This window comes from Cetorhinus maximus, chromosome 3, assembly GCF_964194155.1.
Source record: "Cetorhinus maximus chromosome 3, sCetMax3.hap1.1, whole genome shotgun sequence".
Classification (NCBI taxonomy): Eukaryota; Metazoa; Chordata; class Chondrichthyes; order Lamniformes; family Cetorhinidae; genus Cetorhinus; species Cetorhinus maximus.
The window spans coordinates 90,749,599-90,771,830 of NC_135881.1; the positions used below are offsets into that span (position 1 = coordinate 90,749,599).

General features: G+C 42.3%; 1 protein-coding gene across 3 annotated transcripts in view; it reads left to right on the forward strand.

Moving 5' to 3' along the window:
• The window catches only part of tmem245 (transmembrane protein 245), a 209,956-nt gene that overhangs the window by 177,547 nt on the left and 10,177 nt on the right, over nucleotides 1-22,232 (forward strand). The window lies entirely within an intron of this gene.

The following is a 22,232-nucleotide window of genomic DNA, read 5'->3' on the forward strand; positions in this document are numbered from 1 at the left end:
TTCCCAATAACTGCTTCTACTGTGCATTGGTGGTGGAGGGAGTGAATGTTTATGGATGCCAATCAAGCAGGCTGCTTTGTCCTGGATGGTGTCAAGCTTCTTGAATGTTGTGGGAGCTGTACTCATCCAGGCAGGTGGGTAGTATTCCATCAATGCCTTATGCCTTGTGGATGGTGGACAGGATTTGGGGAGTCGGGTGGTGAGTTACTCGGTTGCAGGATTCTTAGACTCTGACCTGCTCTTGTAGCCACAGTATTTATATGGCTAGTCCAGTTCAGTTCCTGGTCCATGGTAACCCTTGGGATGTTGATAGTGGAGGATTCAGTGATGGTAATTCCGTTGAATGTTAAGGGACAATGGTTAGATTCTCTCTTGTTGGAGATGGTCATTGCCTGGCTTGTCATGCAGCACCCAGTTATATTGATGTCCTTTCAACAGCGAGTAAAATATAATCCTCTACATAATAAGTTGCAAAATTCTTATCTTGCCAGTGCTAATTTATATCTTCTCTCTTCTCCATAAGAATATAAGAGATAGGAACAGGAGTAGACCATTCAGCCCCTCAGCCTGCTCCGCTATTCAGTAAGATCATGGCTGATCTGTTTGTGTTTCGATTTCCATGTTCCCATCTAACCTCAATAACCTTTGATTCCCTTGCCTAACAAGAATCTATCTACCTCTGCCTTAAAAATATTCAGTGACCCCGCTTCCACCACCTTCTGAGGCAAAGAGTGTTCCAAAGTCTCACAACCCTCTGAGAGAAAAGAAAATTCTGCTCATCTCTGTCCTAAAAGGGCGACCCCTAATTTTAAAATAGTGCCCCCTAGTTCTGGACTTAACGTCAAAAGGAAACCTCCTTTTAACATCCACCTTGTCAAGGTGTTCAGGATCTTGTATACTTCAATCAAATCACTCCTTAGTGTTCTAAACTCCAATGGAAACAAGCCCAGCCTGTCCAACTTTTCCTCGTACGACAACCCACTCATTCCAGGTATCAATCTAGTAAACCTCCTTTGAACAGCCTCCAATGGATTTACATCCCTCCTTAAATAAGGAGACCAAAACTGAATACAGTATTGGAGGTGCAGTCTCACCAATGACCTGTATAACTGAAGCATAACATCCTTACTTTTATGTTCAATCCCTCTCGTAATAAAGGGTAGCATTCCATTAGCCTTCTTAATTACTTGCTGTAAGTGCATACTAACTTTTTGTGACTCATGTACTAGAACACCTAGATCCCGCTGCACCTCAGAATTCTGCAGCCGTTCTCCATTTAAGTAATACTCTGCTTTTTTATTCTTCCTGCCAAAGTGAACAACTTCATATTTTCCCACATTTAACTCCATTTGCCAGATCTTTGCCAACTCACTCAATCTATCTGTATCCATCTGTAGCCTCCTCATGTCCTCTTCACAACATACTTTCCTACCTATCATTGTGTTCTTATGATAAAGCCGATGGTAAAAGCTGAGTTGTTCAAATCCCAGAGGGAAACTTGAAACAACTGTTATAACCCATTTTTGCAATTTGTATGTTTCGAGATGCAGGCTTTGAATTCGGTAGTAATAAGACCACCAAGTCTCAAGAGGTTTTTTATAAAACTAAATTAAACATTTACTAAAAAAGAAAGATTGTAAGCACATACATATATCTACAAAATTACTACTATAATAACTACAAAAATCCCCTAATTAATCTGACTCTCCGTTAGACCCCCGGTAAGGCAACAGTAAAACACAGATTTAAACTGATGCCTGGCAAAGCACACCCTGCACAGTTGCATTCAAAATGAGTTTCTTTCAGCTCTGGGTCCTTGCAGACAGACTTGAGGCTTACAGGCTGGAGGCTTTAGATCTTAGAATTCCCTCCTGCTTTTACCAACAGCCTTCTGTTCCTTTATGCATATTTTTCTCTCTTGAAGGCGAATTCTCATGTCACTAGGTTTTTTTTTTACTTTAAATCTTCTAACAATAAAACCCTTTCATAATACCCACTTTACTTAGCAAGGTTTAAAAAAATAAACACATTGTTTTTGAGCTTCACCTGGTTAGGTGTAGTATTTCATCCGCTCTATTGAATGGTCTATTTAAAAATGCAAATTGTCCTCTTTAGACCTCACCTTCTATTTCCCTATGTTTATCTAATTACCATTTCAAACCTACTTCTCTTCTATATACCAATGCCTCTAGACCATCTGTCTTTAATCCAATTAAGACACACACACACACACACCACTAAACACTATTTTAAAATAATTTCCAATAACATTATAGACATTGTTATACCTTCTTGACCGTATCATCTGCAAATTTAGCTACTATGTCCTCACACCCCTCATCTAAGTCACTGATGTAAATCGTAAAAAGTCAAGGCCCCAGTACAGACCCCTGTGGGACTCCACTTGGCACATCTTGCCAATCTGAAAAAGACCCATTTATGCATACTCTCTGCTTTCTGCCAGCCAGCCAACCTTCTATCCATGCTAATATGTTACCCCCTACACCATGCACTTTTATTTTCCACAATAATCTTTGATGTGGCACCTTATCAAGTGCCTTCTGGAAATCAAGTACAGTATATCTACAGGCTACCCTTTATCCACTGCGCATGTTACTCCTTCAAAAAACTCCAATAAGTTGATTAAACGTGATTTTCCTTTCACAAAACCATGCTAACTCTTTCAGATTGCCTTGAGTTCTAAATGCCCAGCTATAACCTCCTTAATGATTGATTCTAACAACGTCCCCATGATAGACATCAAGCTAACAGGCCTATAGTTTCCTGTTTTCTGCCTCCCCCCCTCCCTTCTTGAATAGAGGGGTTATATTTGTTACTTTCCAGTCTGATGGAACCTTTCCAGAATCTTGTAAACTTTGGAAAATTAATAACAGCGCGGCGACTACCTCATTAGCCACCTCTTTTAAGACCCTAGGATGTAATCCATCTGGACCCGGAGACTTGCCAGCCTGCAGCTCCATCAATTTGCTCAGTACCGTTTTCCTAGTGATTTCAATTTCACCAAGTTCCTCTCTCCCTCCTGATTTGCAGCTATTACTGCAATGATTTTTGTATACTCTATAGCGAACACAGAAGCAAAATATTTGTTCATTTTTCCGCCATTTCCTTATTATCTCTTTTTTTATTCGTTGACGGGATGTGGGCTTGCTGGCTGGGCCAGCATTTTTTGCCCATGTCTAGTTGCCTTGAGAAGCTAGCGGTGAGCTGCCTTCTTGAACCGCTGCAGTCCATGTGGTGTAGTACACCCACACTGCTCTTAGGAAGGGAGTTCCAGGATTTTGACCCAGTGACAGTGAAAGAATGAAGATATATTTCCAAGTCAGGATGGTGAGTGACTTGGAGGGGAACTTCCAGATGGTGGTGTTCCCATCTGTCTGCTGCCCTTGTTCTTCTAGATGGTAGTGGTCATGGGTTTGGAAGGTGCTGTCTGAGAAGCCTTGGTGAATTCCTGCAGTGCATCTTGTAGACGGTACACGCTGCTGCTACTGTGCATCGGTGGTGGAGGGAGTGAATGTTTGTGGATGTGGTGCCAGTCAAGTGGACTCCTTTGTCTTGGAAGGTGTCAAGCTTCTTGAGTGTTGAGTGTGGGAGCTGCACTCATGCAGGCAAGTGGAGAGTATTCCATCACACTCCTGACCTGTGCCTTGTAGATGGTGGACAAGCTTTGGGGAATCAGGAGGTGAATTACTCGTCGAACGATTCCTAGCCTCTGACCTGCTCTTGTAGTCACAGTATTTGTATGGCTAGTCCTGTTCAGTTTCTGGTCAATGGTAACCCCCAGGATGCTGATACTGCAGGATTCAGTGATAGTAATGCCATTAAACATCAAGGGGCGATGGTTGGGTTCACCCTTGTTGGAGATGATCATATCCTGACACTTGTGTGGCGTGAATGTCAGCCCAAGCCTGGATATTGTCCAGGTCTTGCTGCATTTGGACATGGACTGCTTCAGTACCTGAGGAGTCACGAATAGTGCTGAACATTGTGCAATGATCAGCGAACATCCCCACTTCTGACCTTATGATGGAAGGAAGGTCATTGATGAAGCGGCTAGAGATGGTTGGGCCGAGGACACTACCCTGAGGAACTCCTGCAGTGATGTCCTGGAGCTGAGATGACTGACCTCCAACAACCACAACCATCTTCCTTTGTGCTAGGTATGACTCCAACCAGCAGAGAGTTTTCCCCCTGATTCCCATTGACTCCAGTTTTGCAAGGGCTCCTTGATGCCACACTCAGTCAAATGCTGCCTTGATGTCAAGGGCAGTCACTCTCACCTCACCTTGGGAGTTCAGCTCTTTTGTCCATGTTTGAAGCATGTTTGAATGAGGTCAGGAGCTGAGCGGCCCTGGTGGAAACCAAACTGAGCGTCAGTGAGCAGGTTATTGCTAAGTAAGTGCCGCTTGATAGCACAGTTGATGACCCCTTCCATTATTTTACTGATGTTCGAGAGCGGACTGATGGGGCGGTAATTGGCCAGGTTGGATTTGTCCATTAATTCCCCATGGTCACTCTCTCTGGAGGACCAACGCTCACTTTACTAACTCTTTTCCTTTTTAAATACCTGTAGAAACTCTTGCTATCCATTTTTACATTTCGAGCTAGCTTCCTCTCATTTCTTTCTCCTGATTAATGTTTTAGTCATTCTTTGCCGTTCTTTAAAGTCTGCCCAATCATCTGTCTTGCCACTCATCTTTGTAGAATTGTATGCTTTTTCCTTAAGTTTGATGTTTTCCTTAACTATTTTAGTTAACCACAGAAAGTGGGTCCTCCCCTTAGAATTTTTATTTATAATACGAATGTACTTATTCTGAATACTCTGAAATATCCCCTTAAATGTTTGCCACTGCTTCTCTATTGATTAATCCTCTTGCCTAGTTTCCCAGTTCACTTCAGCCAGCTCAGCTTTCATCCCCACATAGTTGCCCTTATATAAATTTAAGACACTAGCCTTAGACCCATTCTTCTCCCTTTCAAACTGGATGTAAAATTCAATCATACTGTGGTCGCTGTTGCCTTTACCCTGAGGTCATTAATTAATCCTGTCACGTTACACAATACCAAGTCTAATATAACCTGCTCTATGGTTGGTTCCAGAACATGCTGCTCTAAGAAACTATCTCAAAAGCATTCTAAGAACTCCTTATCCAGGCTACTACTGCCAATCTGATTTTTCCAATCTGTGTAGATTAAATTCACCTGTGATTATTGCCGTCCCTTTATCACAAGCACACAATATTTTATCTTGAATAGTTTGTCCTACACTGTGGTTACTGTTAGGGGGCCTGTAAACACTCCCACTAACGACATTTTTCCCCTAATTTTCCTCATCTCCATCCACACTGATTATACATCCTGATCTCATAAGCCAAGGTCATCTCTAACTATTGCACCAATGCCCTCTTTGATTAACAGTGCTACCCCTCCACGTTTACTTAGCTTTCTATTCTTCTTGAATGTCATGTACCCCTCAATATTAAGGACTCAATCTTTGTTGTCCTGCAGCCATGTCTCTCTAATTACTATCAGATCATATTTATTTACTTCAGTGTTGGCCATCAATTCATTTACTTTGTTATGAATGCTACGTGCGTTTGGATATGAGCCTTCAGTTTGTCTTTTTGTTGTCATTGTAACATCTGGTCTTGACTGTTGATGTATTCTTAAGTCTTTTTCTCTCTGCCCCTTCCTGCCATTCTCTAACCCTTGTTTCTCATATTACTATTTTGCTCTACTGCCTTGACTCTACACCTTGAATTGCTACCTCTACCCAAGCTTGACTCCTCACCCGTCTTGTTTAGTTTAAAGTCCTCTCTACTTCCCTAGTAATACGATTTGCGAGGATGCTCGCCCCAGCATGGTTCAAGTGTAAACTGCCCCAACAGTACAGCCCCCACTTTCCCCAGCACTGATGCCAGTGCCCCACAAATCGGAACCCACTTCTCCCACACCAGTCTTTGAGCCATGCATTCGTCTCTCTAATCTTATTTGCCCTATGCCAGTTTGCATGTGGCCCAGGTAATAATCCAGAGATTACCTTTGAGGTTCTGCTTCTTAATTTGGTACCTAGCTCCTCATACTAACTTTGCAGAACCTTTTTCCTAGTTCTGCTTATGTCATTGGTACCTACATGGACCACAACAACTGGATCCTCCACCTCCCACTGCAAGTTCCTCTCCAGCCCTGAGCAGATGTCCTGAACCCTGGCACTGGGCAGGCAACATAGCCATCTGGACTCTCGCTCTTTGCTGCAGAAAACAGTGTCAATCCCCATCACTATACTATCCCCTACTACCACTACGTTCCTTTTTGCTCCCCCTGCTTGAACGGCTTCCTGTACCACAGTGCCATGGCCTATCAGCTCCTCCGCCTTGCAGACTTCGCTTTCATCCACTCAGGTTGTGAGCATCTCAAACCTGTTTGACAGTTGCAAAGTCTGAGGCTCCTCCACTACTCTCTGCTTGGTCCCATTACCTGCCTCACTGACAGTCACATCCCCCATCCCTCATTGCTGACCAAAACAGATGATCCTCTTCTAAGTGGTGTGACTGCCTCCTGGAACAAAGTATCCAGGTATTTCTCCCCCTCCCTTATGTTGCGCAGTGTCTGCATTTCGGCTTCCAGATCAGTAATCCTGATCAATAATCCTGATCCGGAATTCCTCAAACTGCTTACACTTCCTGCAGACATGTTTGTCATGGATCACCTTGTTGTCCAAAAGCTCCCATGCCCCACAGCTGCAACATAACACCTGCCCCACCATACTAATTTATGTTGTTTAGTTAATTTTCTTTAATTACTTTCTTCCTATGTATGCTACAATTTACTGTGTTTATTGAATGCTAGTACCACTGACAACTAAAGGTTATATGTTTCTTAACTACAAGGTATGTGTTTTAGATGTTTGCTTAAATTACTTTATTTTTATTGCTTTTTTACCTTTGTTTTATTTTAACGTTTAAAGTTTTCAAATTTTGGTTTATTATTTTAAAATTTTAGTTCTTTTTATTTATAGATCTACCTGAACTCGCCTACCCTAAGCAGGTTTTTCACACACTGTCCCTTAGACTGAGCACTTACCGGCCAATCAACTCACTAGCTTCCTGTGATGTCACAGTTGCTTTTTTTCTCTTTTTCCTGGACTGCAGGTGAAACAGTGAAACAATGCACACCTCAGCTCCCCACTGTCTCCCGCAGGTCCTCTCCACTCAGACTCCCAGCAAGGCAGGCCGCTCTGCAATCCCCAGTCTGTATTTATAGGTGCTCCTCAGCTCCCAACTGTGTCTCGCAGGTCCACTCCGTACCGACTCCCAGCAAGGTAAGCCGCTCTGCAATCCCCGGTCTATATTTATAGGCGCTCCTCCGCTCCCGACTGTCTACCGCAGATCCGCTCCAACTCGCAGCAAGGTAGGCCTTCACACGTACAGAAGGTATCCATGGACGTCAAGGATGACAAATCCTCAAAGGTTTATTATCTTCTGAGGTTGCCACGTCACTCATAGGTACCATGCACCAGTTTAGATCCTTGCACTTTAATTGGATGAATGAGGCAAGTAGTTAGATTTTCAGCTCGTGACTTACACTTCAAGTGAGCAAAAGCAAATGGTGTTGGCAGGGAGAGCAGTGAAGGGTCCATTTCAGCTGGCGCAGTCCTTCCCAAGCTCTGCTTAGTTGGACGCAGTGGCTGTACCCTCCCTGGAAGGCTGTTAATTAAAAGGATAATCATTGAGCTACAGCAGAGAATGTATGATATACTAGCAGACCTTTCAAGTACACTGACCATGATTGCAGAGAGAATGGAGAAGTTTCCCTCAATTCTGAATGTGTTGACTTTGCATTTTGCGATGATGTCTTCTTTCAGGGTTAGAGTGGCCAACTTTGTGGAACATCAAATGTGACAATCACATGACTCCATGAATGCCTTGATTGCGACCATGTAGACTCTGGATGCCAGCATGTCTGCTGCCTTAAATAGGATGACAAATAGCTTAGCCTTGGCCTTACACCATCACACTGATCTGTGCCACAGTGCTCTCCAGCAGAGTGATGGCAATGAAGATACCTGACAACTACTGCCTCTTCTCCTGATGGCCAGGTGTACAGGTAGAATAATCTTTGGTTGGGCCCTCATGAGCTTCAAAATCTAGAGGACTCTCAGCAGTTAGAGTGGGGATCTGCTGAAGCCACAGGGGTTGCATCAAAAAGGATGAGTAAAGCTTTGTAATTGCACAAGGGCATGGATGTATCAGAAAATGTAATGCTGTGAAATTTCTGTTCTTCAGTTCAATCATAACCACTTTTCTATCTTGCACATTCTTGGTTGCTGGGTAGTAGCAGCTCCATTTCCGCCTGTAGGACCCGCCAGAGCCTCAGGAAGGGAAGGACCCCAAGCTGGCAGATTTACCACATGGCAGGAGTTTGTTCTGATGCTGGTAAAATTCAGAGGGATCATAAAGTGGGCAATTATTTATCTTAACTGGATGCTCGCGCTGTTCACACATTTGGTATCATCCTGTGGCGACAGGAACATCTTCTGCCGTAATGTATCACCCCTTCCATCTCCTAGCTTGAGTCCAAAGGGCTGGTAAAATACAGGCCAATATTTTGCTGTTGATTCCCAGAAGAAAAAGTCAATCCTGTTTTTCTGCACTGAACCAGTTTTCTGTTTTTAGTGGCTCTAACTGCTGCTTATTGGCAGCATTTTTGTCTCAGATGAACAACAAGCACTTTTTAATCCAGTTTAACTTCAGTGTTGAGCATCATTAAATTTGTTTTCTAGTTAAATTCAAGCTCATCTTCAGTCAAATCAGGTCCCAGGATATCTGACATTAACATGGAGGCTGCTTAGATTAGCATCACACACTCTCTATATAAGGACTAATATATTTTCCACTTTGATCTGACATAGCTTGGCTGATGGAGCCTGAATGAACATGTTTGTGCACTCAGTGGTGTCTTGCACCCTTAAACTGTCAATATCAAAGAAGTCTGCATTAGTCTGTATACGTTCTTTCTAACATCCATGTTATCTGTCTGTTGCTTTACAATCAAGTATACTTTCAAAGAATATAAAAATTACCTCAATCCACCCAAGGATATGGCAAAGGAGACGGAAGTGATGAAAGATCATCAGAGAGAAAAGGAGAGCTTTGTTTGATGCATAACATCTACACACCAAGTGTGAATTTGGATTTGGTTTCCAAATCAAAACTAAGTAGTAGAAACAGTCTGGATCAGAGAGAGGATCATGGGTCTCAGGACCAAGCTAATACATGTGGACTGAGCGCCACCTCATTGCTGCAGCAAAAACATTGACCGCTTCTATAACCTTACAGTGTATTTCTTTCAGCTCTTAAACAAGTGAAGTAGCTGCTGGAATGCTTTGTGGCTTCGTCTAAGGTTTCTTAGAACAGTGCCTTGGCCATAAAGGTGCGTTGCACATCTAATAGAGGGACCTCTGTTGTCACAAAAAATGGTCATAGATCTGTAGGTCCTTAGTCATTGTCTCTGTTCAGGCTAAACTCTGTGTCACACTGAACTTTCTTCTTTGTGGCCATACCTTGGTGACAATGTTTCCCAAGATTTTGAAATTTAAAAGAGCAAGATTTAGCTCTGGGAAATTGCCAGCTGGATGACATTCCAGATACAACCTAGCCACAGAAGAATTCACCTTGACCTAAGCAGCTGTCAGAGACTTAGTTATGACCTTGGGACCAGGAGGTTTAGTCATCCCTGCTGTTCGCACTTTAATTTAGCCTACTTTGGTGAATGCATTTTCAAACTTCAGATTTATTGTCTGATTTCTGTAGGCCTACATTTTGCAGCCTGTTCCTGCCAGCTTTCTGGCAGATAAAGCCTCAGATATACTTAGAGTCATGCCTCCTGCATTCTTGCCACCCTCCCTCCCCTCTACGGGGGAAAGGCTCAGCAGCTAAAATTTACCTTTCCTATTGTAGACAGGCACATTCTAATTTTAAAATGACAAAAACACAATCCATCATTTGTTCTGATTGAATGATCAACATGGGATACCTGTTAGATGAGTGTCCACCATTCAAAAGCCAACAGTGGGAGGATGATGATGATACTGCTGCCAAGGATCTGTGTTATGGCCCTACATGCTTTGCCGTGCACAGACCCCAGAGTCCAGGAAGAAATATTCTGATTTTATTTTGCTTCATACCAGAAACTTGAAGCTTTTGGCACTTCCATAATGCAACAGACCTCCATGGCCTAATGTTGCAAATTTCCACCCTGACTTTAGCAGACCTTTCCAACAAATATGTCCAGGGTCAGAGGCTTCTCTGGGGCTGGTGGAAGTCTAGGCTATCATCTCTTGAAGGTTTTAGAAAATAAATAAGATAATGAGTCTGCTGGCATGTGGTTCTCAACACTTGTTGCAGGGAAAGCAATAGACCTTTTCCACTTCTCAGAATTTTCCCATTTATCATCATCACCTAGGCCAGAATCTTCGGGTTGGTGTGCAGGGGCGTGCCCCGCTCACCGACGCATAAAATGATGCATGGTGACGTTGGACATGCATCCTGATGTCACCGCGCGTCATTCAGATCTTCAGTTCGGCGGGCGCGTACCGGAGCCGGCTGCGCACCCGCCAAACTGTCAAAGGCCTATTAAGGCCATTTAAATATCAATTAAAATAATTAACTGAGCTGCCCATCCAACCTTAAGGTTGGCGGGCAGGCGAAGAGCCCAGGCGGCCTTCACATTTATCATGAAACCTCATCCATGGGCGGGATGAGGTTTCATGAAGGCTTTTAAAGTTTAATAAAAATTTTTAATATAATTCATTGACATGCCCCAGCTCATGTGACACTGTCACATGAGGGGACAAATCAAACTAAACTCCGAGGCAGCTCTGTGCCTCGGAGATTTCTGCACTCGCGCAGGCCCCGACTCAGCCTACTCCCCCGCCCGCACAGGGATCGCTCAGCACTTCCGTGTGTGTGTCACGCTGGGCGGGCCTTAATTGGCCTGCTCGCGTAAAATGGCGGCGCGCAGTTGATTGCAGGCGGTGATCGGCTATGTGCCCGCCTGCACCCACTCCCGCCCAACCCAACCGTCCCCCCCCACCCCCGACAGGATCCCCCTGATTTCTATATCTAAGGCAGTTTTCAATTCTGGCTGGATACTGTCAGTACAATGAGCAATAAATAATTAACACCATTTTTGAAATCTTGTGAGTGAAGCTTTATTATACAGCTTCTGAAAAATCTTAATTGCATCCATTGGGTAGCCCTAATGTTTTCTATTTATCTTGGGATATGGGCACCTTCAGCAAGGCTGTCATTTTTATTGCACATCCTTAGTTGCCCTGAGGTGGTGTTGGTGGGCTGCCTAGCTGAATTGCTGTGGAGTGGTCTACTGGTTAAGAATTAACCACATAAATGTGCGATTGGCATCACATTTAGAGCAGACCAGGTAAGCATGGCAGAGTTCCTTCCCTAAAGGTCATTGCTGAAGCAGTTGACTTTTTACAACATTCAATGAATTTTTTCAACTGAACGAAAACTCTCAAGTTCCCATTGTGGAATTTAAATTCTTGTTTTCTGGATTATTAGTCCAGGCCTATGGATTATTAGTCCAAAACCAATACATTAAGTACCCTAGTGGTAGCTAACTTGTTACTGCTGCAAGATTTATTACTTCTAAATCCTTACAGACTACCCTTACAGTCTTATCTTATTTGATGAACATTCATATATTGCTTGTAAGCATTTCTTTTATTACAGATGTTGGGTCAAATGATTTGTAATTTTTAGCTTGATGTTGAACTGCCTTCTTTGGAATGTTGTGATTATGTTCTATTGTGCCTTTGGGCACAATTCCATATTACTTATAGAGCTGTAAAAATATTTATCTTTGGCCTTGAACTTGTGTGGTTTAATATATCCCATTTTGAAGCTTGTCACTCTGGAATAAACTAGTGCTACATATGGTTCATTATCAGTTTACAGTTTGTTATTTTCTAATCTAAATGTCGCTCCTAAAACTGCCTTCATGTTAATTGTTTTGCAGATATGATATTCTTTTCATGATATATGCATATACCATGTTCTTATTCTCCCTAACTTTAAGCTGTTCAAAGAGACGTTGAGATAACTGTCAATTCTATGGAATTTGGTCAGAAATTGGATAAGAGGAGTAAATCAAAACTACTTTCAGAACAGACTTGGGAAATACATGCTCTAGTCACATAAAATAGTCATGGTGCAAATGTATCTGAAGCAGTGTTTTCTTTAGTTGCTTCTGCCTCTTTTAGGTGATAAATTAATAGCTCTGATAATGAAAGATATGATTCAATCTGTAACTAACATAGTTTGGTCTTTGGAATGCAATGCTGTCATTTGAGTTGTGTCTGAAAACCCTGTGTTGCATCCAATAAGTTGGTGTTTGTATGCTAGTACTGAACTTTTATAAAATGATTTTACCAGTAATATTAATTTAGTTTAAAGTTAAAATTCATGTAAAAGTTTAAACAGTGTGGAATTATTAGGTGTGATTATCAGAAATGTGAAAGGTCATGCCCAGCGAGGGCATGTCAAATTCATAACTTTCAAGATACAAACTCCATTCAATGTGGACTCTGCATTTTTAAAAAGAAAAGGAAGACATAGAATAATAGACACTCTGCTCTCCCAAAATGGCTGCCAGAAAGTCAAGTGACTACTTTGTGGTTTCTAGATGGACGAGGGTTAACTCCTGTCTGCACCTGCTTCTGGTAAATCATTAAAATGCAAATGTCCACAGGTGGAGGAGTCTCCCTTGAATGGACATTCAAAATATGAGACAACTTATGGATTTTACAGCCCCATTGGATTTGAGTTGCTGTACATTACATACTCAGACAATTTTATCCCCCAGACTCAGTATCTGTGAACTCGAAACTCAGAGTTTGTCACAAGCAGGTGGGAACGGCCACCATTCATTCCCCATTGTGTAGCAATGGATTCTAACTTCAAATCATTTGTGTGGATAGTGGAAGTAATGATCATGTGGTCACATGATCGAAACTGACTTCAGATAACTTCTTATTTCAAGGCCCAGCCAGGGCCAAGTCAATCTGGAGGGGGATAAACTAACCATGGTTAACCAAAGAAGTTAAGGATTGTATCATAGTGAAAGAAAAGACATACAATGGCAAAGATTAGTGGTAAGCCAGAGGATCGGGAAAGTTTTAAAAACCAACAGAAAATGACCAAAAAAAAAAGAGGGAGAAAATAAACTTTGAGGGTAAACTAGCAAATAATATAAAACGGACAGTAAGAGCTTTTTTAAATATATAAAAAGGAAGAGCGAGGCCAAAGCCAATATAGGCCCCTTAGAAAATAAGGCTGGGGAAATAATAATGGGGAACCAGGGAAATGGCAGAGGGGTTGAATACATACCTTGCATCACGGTAGAAGACACTAATAGCATACCAAAAATACTAAATAATCATGGAAAAAGAGGGGGAAGAAATTAATACAATAACTATCGCTAGATAAAAAGTACTAGGGAAACTAATGGGATTAAAGGCCGATAAGTCATCTGGACCTGATGGGTTGCATCCTAGGATATTAAAGGAAATAACTGCAGAGATAGTGGGTTCACTGGCAGTAATCCAAGAGTCCTTAGATTCTGGAAAAGTCCCAGAGGATTGGAAAACTGCCAACGTAACACCCTTATTCAAAAAGGGAGAGACACAAAAAACAGGTAACTATAGGCCAGTTAGCTTAACATCTATCTTTGGGAAAATGTTGGAATCTATTATAAAGGATGTAATAGCAGAGCATTTAGAAATACATAACCTAATCAAGCAGTCAGTGTGGCTTCATGAAGGGGAAATTATGCCTGACAAATTTATTAGAATTATTTGAGGAGGTAACAAGCAGGATAGGTAAAGGGTAACCAGTAGGTGTAATATATTTGGATTTCCAAAAGGCGTTCGATAAGGTACCACACGTAAGGCTACTTAAGATAAGAGCCCATGGTGTTGGGGGTAGTATATTAGCGTGGATAGAGGACTGGCTAATGAATAGGCGACAGAGAGTTGGGATACGGGGGGCATTTTCAGGATGGCAACCTGTAACTAGTGGAGTGCTGCAGGGATCAGTGCTGAGGCCACAATTATTTACAATATATATTAATGACTTGGATGAGGGAAATGAATGTACTATCGCCAAGTTTGCAGATGACACAAAAATAGGTGAGAAGGCAAGTGGTGAGGATGACACAGGAGTCTACAGAGGGATATAGACAGGTTAAATGAATGGGCCAAAATGTGGCAGATGGAATATAATGTGGGAAAGTGTGAGGTTATACACTTTGGCAGGAAGAATAGAGGAGCTGAATATTATTTAAATGGAGAAAGACTGAAGAAAGCTGCAGCACAGAGAGATTTGGGGCTCCTCGTGCATGAATCCCAAAAAGCTAACGTATAAGTTCAGCAGGTAATAGGTAAGGTAAATGGAATGTTGGCCTTTATTTCAAAGAGAATAGAGTATAAAAATAGGGAAGTCTTGCTGAAACTATACAAGGCACTAATTAGACCACATCTAGAATACTGTGAACAGTTTTGGTCCCCTTATCTAAGGAAAGATATACTGGCATTGGATACAGTCCAGAGAAAGTTCATTAGGTTGATCCCAGGGATGGAGGAATTTTCATAATAGAAGTTGAGTAGGCTGGGTCTGTACTCATTGGAGTTAAGAAGAATGAGAGGCAACCTTATTGAAACATATAAGATTCTTAGGGGGCTTGACAGGATAGATGCTGAGAGGTTGTTTCCCCTTGTGGGAGGGTCTAGGACCAAAGGGCATAATTTGAGTAAGAGGGCGCCCATTTAAAACAGAGATGAGGAGGAATTTCTTCTGAGGGTAGTCGATCTGTGGAATTCTTTACGGCAGAGGGCTGTAGAGGCTGGGTCGCTAAGTATATTCAAGGCTGAGATAGACAGATTTTTAATCAGTAAGGGAATCAAGGTTATGAGGAAAAGGTAGGAAAGTGGAGTTGAGGATATCAGATCAGCCATGATCTCATTGAATGGCAGAGCAGACTCGATGAGCCAAGTGGCCTACTTCTCCATCTTATGGAAACCAACAGGACACAAGGGGATCACCCTCCAGCAAGAAGAAAGGAGCACTGCCTAAATACAACCAGTCAAGCTAGTGAGGGGTTAATTTGTCTTCATCTGCAAAAATTCATCTCTACAGAAACTCAGCCACACCTCCATGTGGAACCTAGAAATTTTCAACCTCCATTTATATCTTCAAAAAGCCTTGAGAGAGAATCCATCAGGTCTACAATGCCTGCATCTTAAAAGACTAATTTAAACATGTGATTTTGCTTCTTGTTATTCTGTTAGTAACCTAAATGCATGCTTTGTCTCTAGAATCTATCTTTTGTTATGTGTGTCTGTGTCTCTGTGCTTGAGGGAGTGACTGGTTTCATTGCATTTACATTCCGGCTGTTTGTGAATAAGCGTTTATTTTTTTCTTTTGATTTAAACTTGACTAGAAAGTCGCCTTTGTGTCTATTATTAAAAGTCGAAACACCCAAAAGGGTTTTAAAAACACCCTCTAAGAATATGTGCCTTGTTCCAAACACCCGAGAGTTGAGGGAGAAGGGGAAATGTTATTCCACCACCTCTCCCCCTACACAACAATATGAATATGAAAGACCCATAGAGGATGTATTGTGTCATCATACAGTGCTGTAGGCGGCTTTGAAAGTATCCTCTTAGAAATTGATCTAATGTTGCCCAGGTTTGGATTCCAACTAGACCAACATTTGAATATATTGCTGAGACGATTTGAAAGAAAGCAAAGTGTCTTAAAATAATGAAAAGAAAAAGAAGGGAACATTGGCATTTGTTTAGGAATAAGATGTACAGGTAGGCTTTTGAACCGAATTGAATAAAGTTTAGAGGTAATATGTAAATTTACACAATAGTTAACATATGAAATACGAACATACGAAATTCGGCCCCTCGAGCCTGCTCTGCCATTTAATAAGATCATGGCTGATTTGTTTGTGTTTCGAGTTCTATGTTTCCATCTACCCCTGATAACCTTTGATTCCCTTGCCTAACAAGAATCTATCTACTTCTGCCTTAAAAATATGCAATGACCCCACTTCTGAGGCAGAGTGTTTCAAAGTCGCACAACCCTCTAAGGGAAACAAATTCTCTTCATCCCTGGTCTATAAGGGCGACCTCCAATTTTAAAACAGTGCCCCCTAGTTCTGGCCTCACCCACAGGAAGAAACATCCTTTCCGCGTCCACCTTGTCAAGACCATTCAGGATCTTATATAAAACAAAAACAAAATTACCTGGAAAAACTCAGCAGGTCTGGCAGCATCAGCGGAGAAGAAAAGAGTTGACGTTTTGAGTCCTCACGACCCTTCAGCAGAACTGAGTGAAGTTAGGAGAGGGGTGAAATATAAGCTGGTTTAAGGTCGGGGGCGGGGGGGGAGAGAAGTTGGGGGGTGGGTGGGGTTATAGGGACAAGCAAGCAGTGGTACAGATGATCAAAAGATGTTACAGACAAAGGAACAGGGAGGTGTTAAAGGTGGTGATATTACCTAAGAGAATGTGCTAATTAAGGATGGATGGCAGGACACTCAAAGTACAGCTCTAGCGGGGGTGGGGTGGAAAGACTGACGGTATTATAGTTATAGATTTAAAAATAATGGAAATAGATGGGAAAAGAAAAATCTATATAAATTATTAGAAAAAACAAAAGGGAGGGGGAAGAAACGGAAATGGGGATGGGGGAGGGAGTTTAAGATCTAAAGTTGTTGAATTCAATATTCAGCCCGGAAGGCTGTAAAGTGCCTAGTCGGAAGATGAGGTGCTGTTCCTCCAGTTTGCGTTGGGCTTCACTGGAACAATGCAGCAAGCCAAGGACAGACATGTGGGCAAGAGAGCAGGGTGGAGTGTTAAAATGGCAAGCGACAGGGAGGTTTGGGTCTTTCTTGCGGACAGACCGCAGGTGTTCTGCAAAGCGGTCGCCCAGTTTGCGTTTGGTCTCTCCAATGTAGAGGAGACCGCATTGGGAGCAACGAATGCAGTATACTAAGTTAGAGGAAATGCAAGTGAAATGCTGCTTCACTTGAAAGGAGTGTTTGGGCCCTTGGACGGTGAGGAGAGAGGAAATGAAGGGGCAGGTGTTGCATCTTCTGCGTGGGCATGGGGAGGTGCCATAGGTGGGGGTTGAGGAGTAGGGGGTGATGGAGGAGTGGACCAGGGTGTTCTCAACCACCACCTATGGCACCTCCCCATGCCCACGCAGAAAATGCAACACATTCTCTTAGATAATATCACCACCTTTAACACCTCCCTGTTCCTTTGTCTGTAACATCTTTTGATCATCTGTATCACTGCCTGCTTGTCCCTACAACCCCACCCACCCCCCAACTTCTCTCCCCCCACTGACCTTAAACCAGCTTATATTTCACCCCTCTCCTAACTTCACTCAGTTCTGCTGAAGGGTCGTGAGGACTTGAAACGTCAACTCTTTTCTTCTCCGCTGATGCTACCAGACCTGCTGAGTTTTTCCAGGTAATTTTGTTTTTGTTTTGGATTTCCAGCAACCGCAGTAGTTTTTTGTTTTTATCAGGATCTTATATACTTCAATCATGTCACCTCTCACTCTTCTAAACTCCAGTGAAACAAGTTCAGCCTGTCCAACCTATCTTCATAAGACAACCTTCTCATTCCAGGTATCAATGTAGTAAACCTCCTCTTAACCACCTCCAGCACATTTACATCCTTTCTTTAATAAGGAGACCAAAGCTGCTTACGGTATTCGAGATGTGGTCTCACCAATGCCCTGTATAACTGAAGCATAAGATCCTTCCTTTTATGTTCAATTCCTCTCATAATAAAGGTAGCATGCCATTAGCCGCCTTGATTACATGCTGTAGAACACCTAGGTCCATCTGCACCTCAGAATTCTGCAGTCCTTCTCCGTTTAAATAATACTCTGCTTTTTCATTCTTCCTGCCCAAAAGTGAACAACTTCACATTTTCCCACATCTGGCTCCATCTGACAGATTTTTGCCCACTCAAGTTATCTATATCCACCTGCAAACTCCTTATGCCTTCTTTACAACAAACTTTCCTACCTACCTTTGTGTCATCTGCAAATTTAGCTACCATACCTTCGCTCCCCTTATCTAAGTCATTGATGAAAATTGTAAAAGGTTGAGGCCCCAGTACAGACCCCTGTGGGACTCCACTCGTCACATCTTGCCAATCAGACAAAGATGCATACTCTAATTTCTGCCAGCCAGCCAATCTTCTATCCATGTTAATATGTTACCCCTATACCATGAGCTTTTGTTTTCTTCAATAACCTTTGATATTCCAAGTATAGTAAATCTACAGGCTCCCTTTTATCCAGCACATGTTACTCCTTCAAAGAACTCTAATAAGTTGATTAACCATGATTTCCCTTTCACAAAACCATGTTGACTCTTCCCAATTACCTTGTGTTTTTCTAAGTGTGCAGCTATAACCTACTTCATGGTCGACTCTAACACCTTGCCCATGACAGACGTCAAACTAACTGGTGTATAGTTTCCTGTTTTCTGCCTGCCTCTCTTCTTGAATAGAAGGGTTATATTTGCTACTTTCCAGTCTGATGGAATCTTTCCAGAATCTAGCAAATTTTGGAAAATTAGTACCAACACATCATCTACCTCATTAGCCATCTCTTTTAAGACCCTAGGATGAATTCCACCTGGACCCAGAGACTTGTCGGCCCACAGCAACCTCGGTTTGCTCAGTACCGCTTCCCTAGTGATTGTAATTTCACCAAGTTCCTCTCTCTCCTCCACCTCCTGATTTGCAGCTATTACTGGAATGTTTTTTGTATCCTCTATAGTGAATACAGAAGCAAATAATTGTTTATGTCATCTGCCATTTCCCTATTATCTACTATTAACTCCCCATCCTCTCTAGAGCACCAACACTTATTTTATCTACACTTTTCCTGTTTAAATACCTGTAGAAACTCTTGCTATCAGTTTTTACATTTCTAGCTAGCTTCCTCTCATACTCTAATTTATTTCTCTTAATTAACCTTTTAGTCATATATGCTGACCAAACATCTGACCTGCCACTCATCCTTGCGCAGTTATATGCTTTTTCCTTAAGTTCGATGGTCTCCCTGACTTCTTTAGTTAACCATGGACAGTGTGTCCTCCCTTTAGAATTTTCCCTTATTGTAGGGATGTACTTTTTCTGAATACTCTGAAATATCCCCTTAAATGTCTTTCCCTATTGATCTATCCCCTAGGTTAGTATCGCAGTTCACTTCAGCTTGCTCAGCTTTCATGTCCACATAGTTTCCCTTATTTAAGTTTAAAATACTAGTCTTATACTCATTCTTCTCCCTTTCAAACTGGATGTAAAATCCAATCATATTGTGGTCGCTGCTACCTAGATGTACCTTTACCTTGAGGTTGTTAATTAATCCTGTCATATTACGCAACGCCAAGTCTAATATAACCAGCTTTCTGGTTTGTTCCAGAACGTGCTGCTCTAGGAAACTATCTCGAAAGTGTTCTATGAACTCCTCATCCAAGCTACTACTGCCAATATGATTTTTCCAGTTTATGTGTAGATTAAAGTCACCCATGATTATTGTCACAAGCACCCAATATTTCTTCTTGTATACTTAGTCCTACGTTATGGTTACTATTAGGGAGCCTCTAGACCGCTCCCACTAGTGACTTCTTTCCCCTACAATTCCTCATCTCCACACAAACAGATTCTATATCCTGATCTCCTGAACCAAGGATATCTCTTAACTATTGCACAAATCTATTCTTCTTGAACGTCATATACCCCTCAATTCAGGACCCAATCCTTCTCATCCTGCAGCCACATCTCCGTAATGGCTATCAGATCATATTTATTTATTTCAGTGTGCGCTATTAATTTGTTTACTTTGTTATGCACACTATGCACATTCAGATACAGAGCCCCTTTTGTTTTTTTGTTATCTTTGTAACATCTAGTCTTGATTCTTAGTGCAGTCTTGGGTTTTTTCTCTCTGCCCCCTCCTGCCATTCTCCTACTCTCATTCCCTATATTACTACTTTTCTCTCTTACTTTGTCTTTACTCTTTGAAATACCACATGTTTCCGCGTTTGATCCCTTGCCCCCACTATTTAGTTTAAAACCCTCTCTACTTCCCTAGTTAATACAATTTGCAATAACACCAGTCCCAGCGCATTTCAGGTGTAGACTGTCCCAATGGTACAGGCCCCCTTTCCCCAGTACTGGTGCCAGTGCCCCACAAACTGGAACCCACTTCTCCCACACCAGTGTTTGAGCCATGTGCTTAGCCATGATACATCTCCTGTTTTGCCATCCTTAATTGTTTTAAATAATTACTTAATTATATTATTCATTTATTTGTGTTGCTTTTTAAAATATTTTATTAACTTTACCACCAATTTGTGTACTCCTTTAAACTTTAGGGATGGAATAGGTCTTAACCATTTATCAGATACTCACCAAACAGCTAGCTCCTTTCCCTGTACTAGAGTAAAAACTAATTCCTACAGGGTGAGAAAGATAGAAAAGGGAAACGAACACCCCCTTCCCCTCTCTTCCCCTTCCCGCCCCCCCCTTCCCCTTCCCGCCTCCCCCTTTCCGCTCCCCCACCCCCCCTTCACCAACCTGCCCTGCTCATCAACCTCAGTTTCCTCAGTCCATAGCACCCTCGCCTTTGAATCAGAGGGTTGTGGGTTCATGTCTCACTCCCGGAAAACCAAGAACTGTGATTGTACTCAAAGAGTTGCAATCTGTGGCTGTTGATAACTCGAAAGAGTGTAGAGGCGTGTATTTATAGCCGACTGAACTGGGGCTAGAGTAACTAGATTCAGCCAGTTAGCTAATTAACTACTCAGCTCTCACAGCAAGAGAGTGAGTTTACTCTGTTTAAGCTGCAAGAAGAAAAGGAACTTAGCCTGTTTACACAGTACTTTCCAGTTACTGATAATTACAGACTAGATTAGATTTTAAGAGCAAAATTTAAGAACAAAATTAACACTTTAAACTTCCCCGCTCACCAACCTCCAAGTCTGCACTCAGTTTCCTCAGCTGCATTCAGTTTGCATCTGAGTAGCAATACTGTTAAACAGGACAGAAGGAGCTACTTAGTTGACACCTTTGTTATATGGTGTTGGCTTGACATAATTCCATCTACGAGAGATGATGGTCAGCAGCAAACATTCTATTTAGGTGGGGGCTCTTCACTTTTTGCACCTTTGATGGCTGCGAAGGCTAATCCTTGAGAGTAAAACAGAAAATGCTGGAAAAACTCAGGTCTGACAGCATCTGTGGAGAGAAAAACAGCTGACGTTTCGAGCCCGTATGACCCTTCTTCAGAGCAAAGGGTCAGTGAAGAAGGGTCAAACAGACTCAAAATGTCAACTCTGTTTTTCTCCCCACAGATGCTGTCAGACCCGCTGAGCTTTTCCAGCATTTTCTGTTTCTCTTTCAGATTTCCAGCATCCGCGGCATTTTGCTTTTATCTTAGTTTCTAATCCTTGAGAGGCAGGTTCTGCCACAAGCTCTGCACATGAAGGTATCAAATCATGTTGAAGGTTGTTGCTGGCATTGGCACCTATTGCGAAACTACAGTAGCCACTGGTCATCATGGTGGTGCAAGCCAGCCCACCGGAAGTGTTGCTATTTCCCTCTTTCACCAGCGATAATTGATGTTTAGGGCCTTCATGTTATGCTTGCAAGAATCCTTGAAGCAGAGCTTTGTGCACCACTCTGGTTGTCTAGCTACAACTATCTCACCATACAGAAGATCCTTGGGTGCACAACCATCTTCCAACCTGTGGATGTGCCCGATCAACGGAAGTCGCCTCTTTGATTGGTGCCAACACACATGGGAGGTGTGCCTTTTGAGAGGACTGCCACACTCAGGATTTTTCCTGCCAGGGTATATCTGTTATGAGCTGCAGGCAGCAAAGATGGAAATTATTGAACTTCTTTGTAGCTGTAAGTCACCCACAGCCATACAGCAAGTTACTGAGAACACAGGCCCTACAAACTATCAGCATCATCCTAAGGGTCAGCTTGCTGTTATCCCATGCACATTTTACGAGTTCGTCAAAGGTGGTAGCTGCTTTCCCTATAGCTCTGCATCAAGGGACAGGTTGTCACTGTGGACCCAAAATAGCA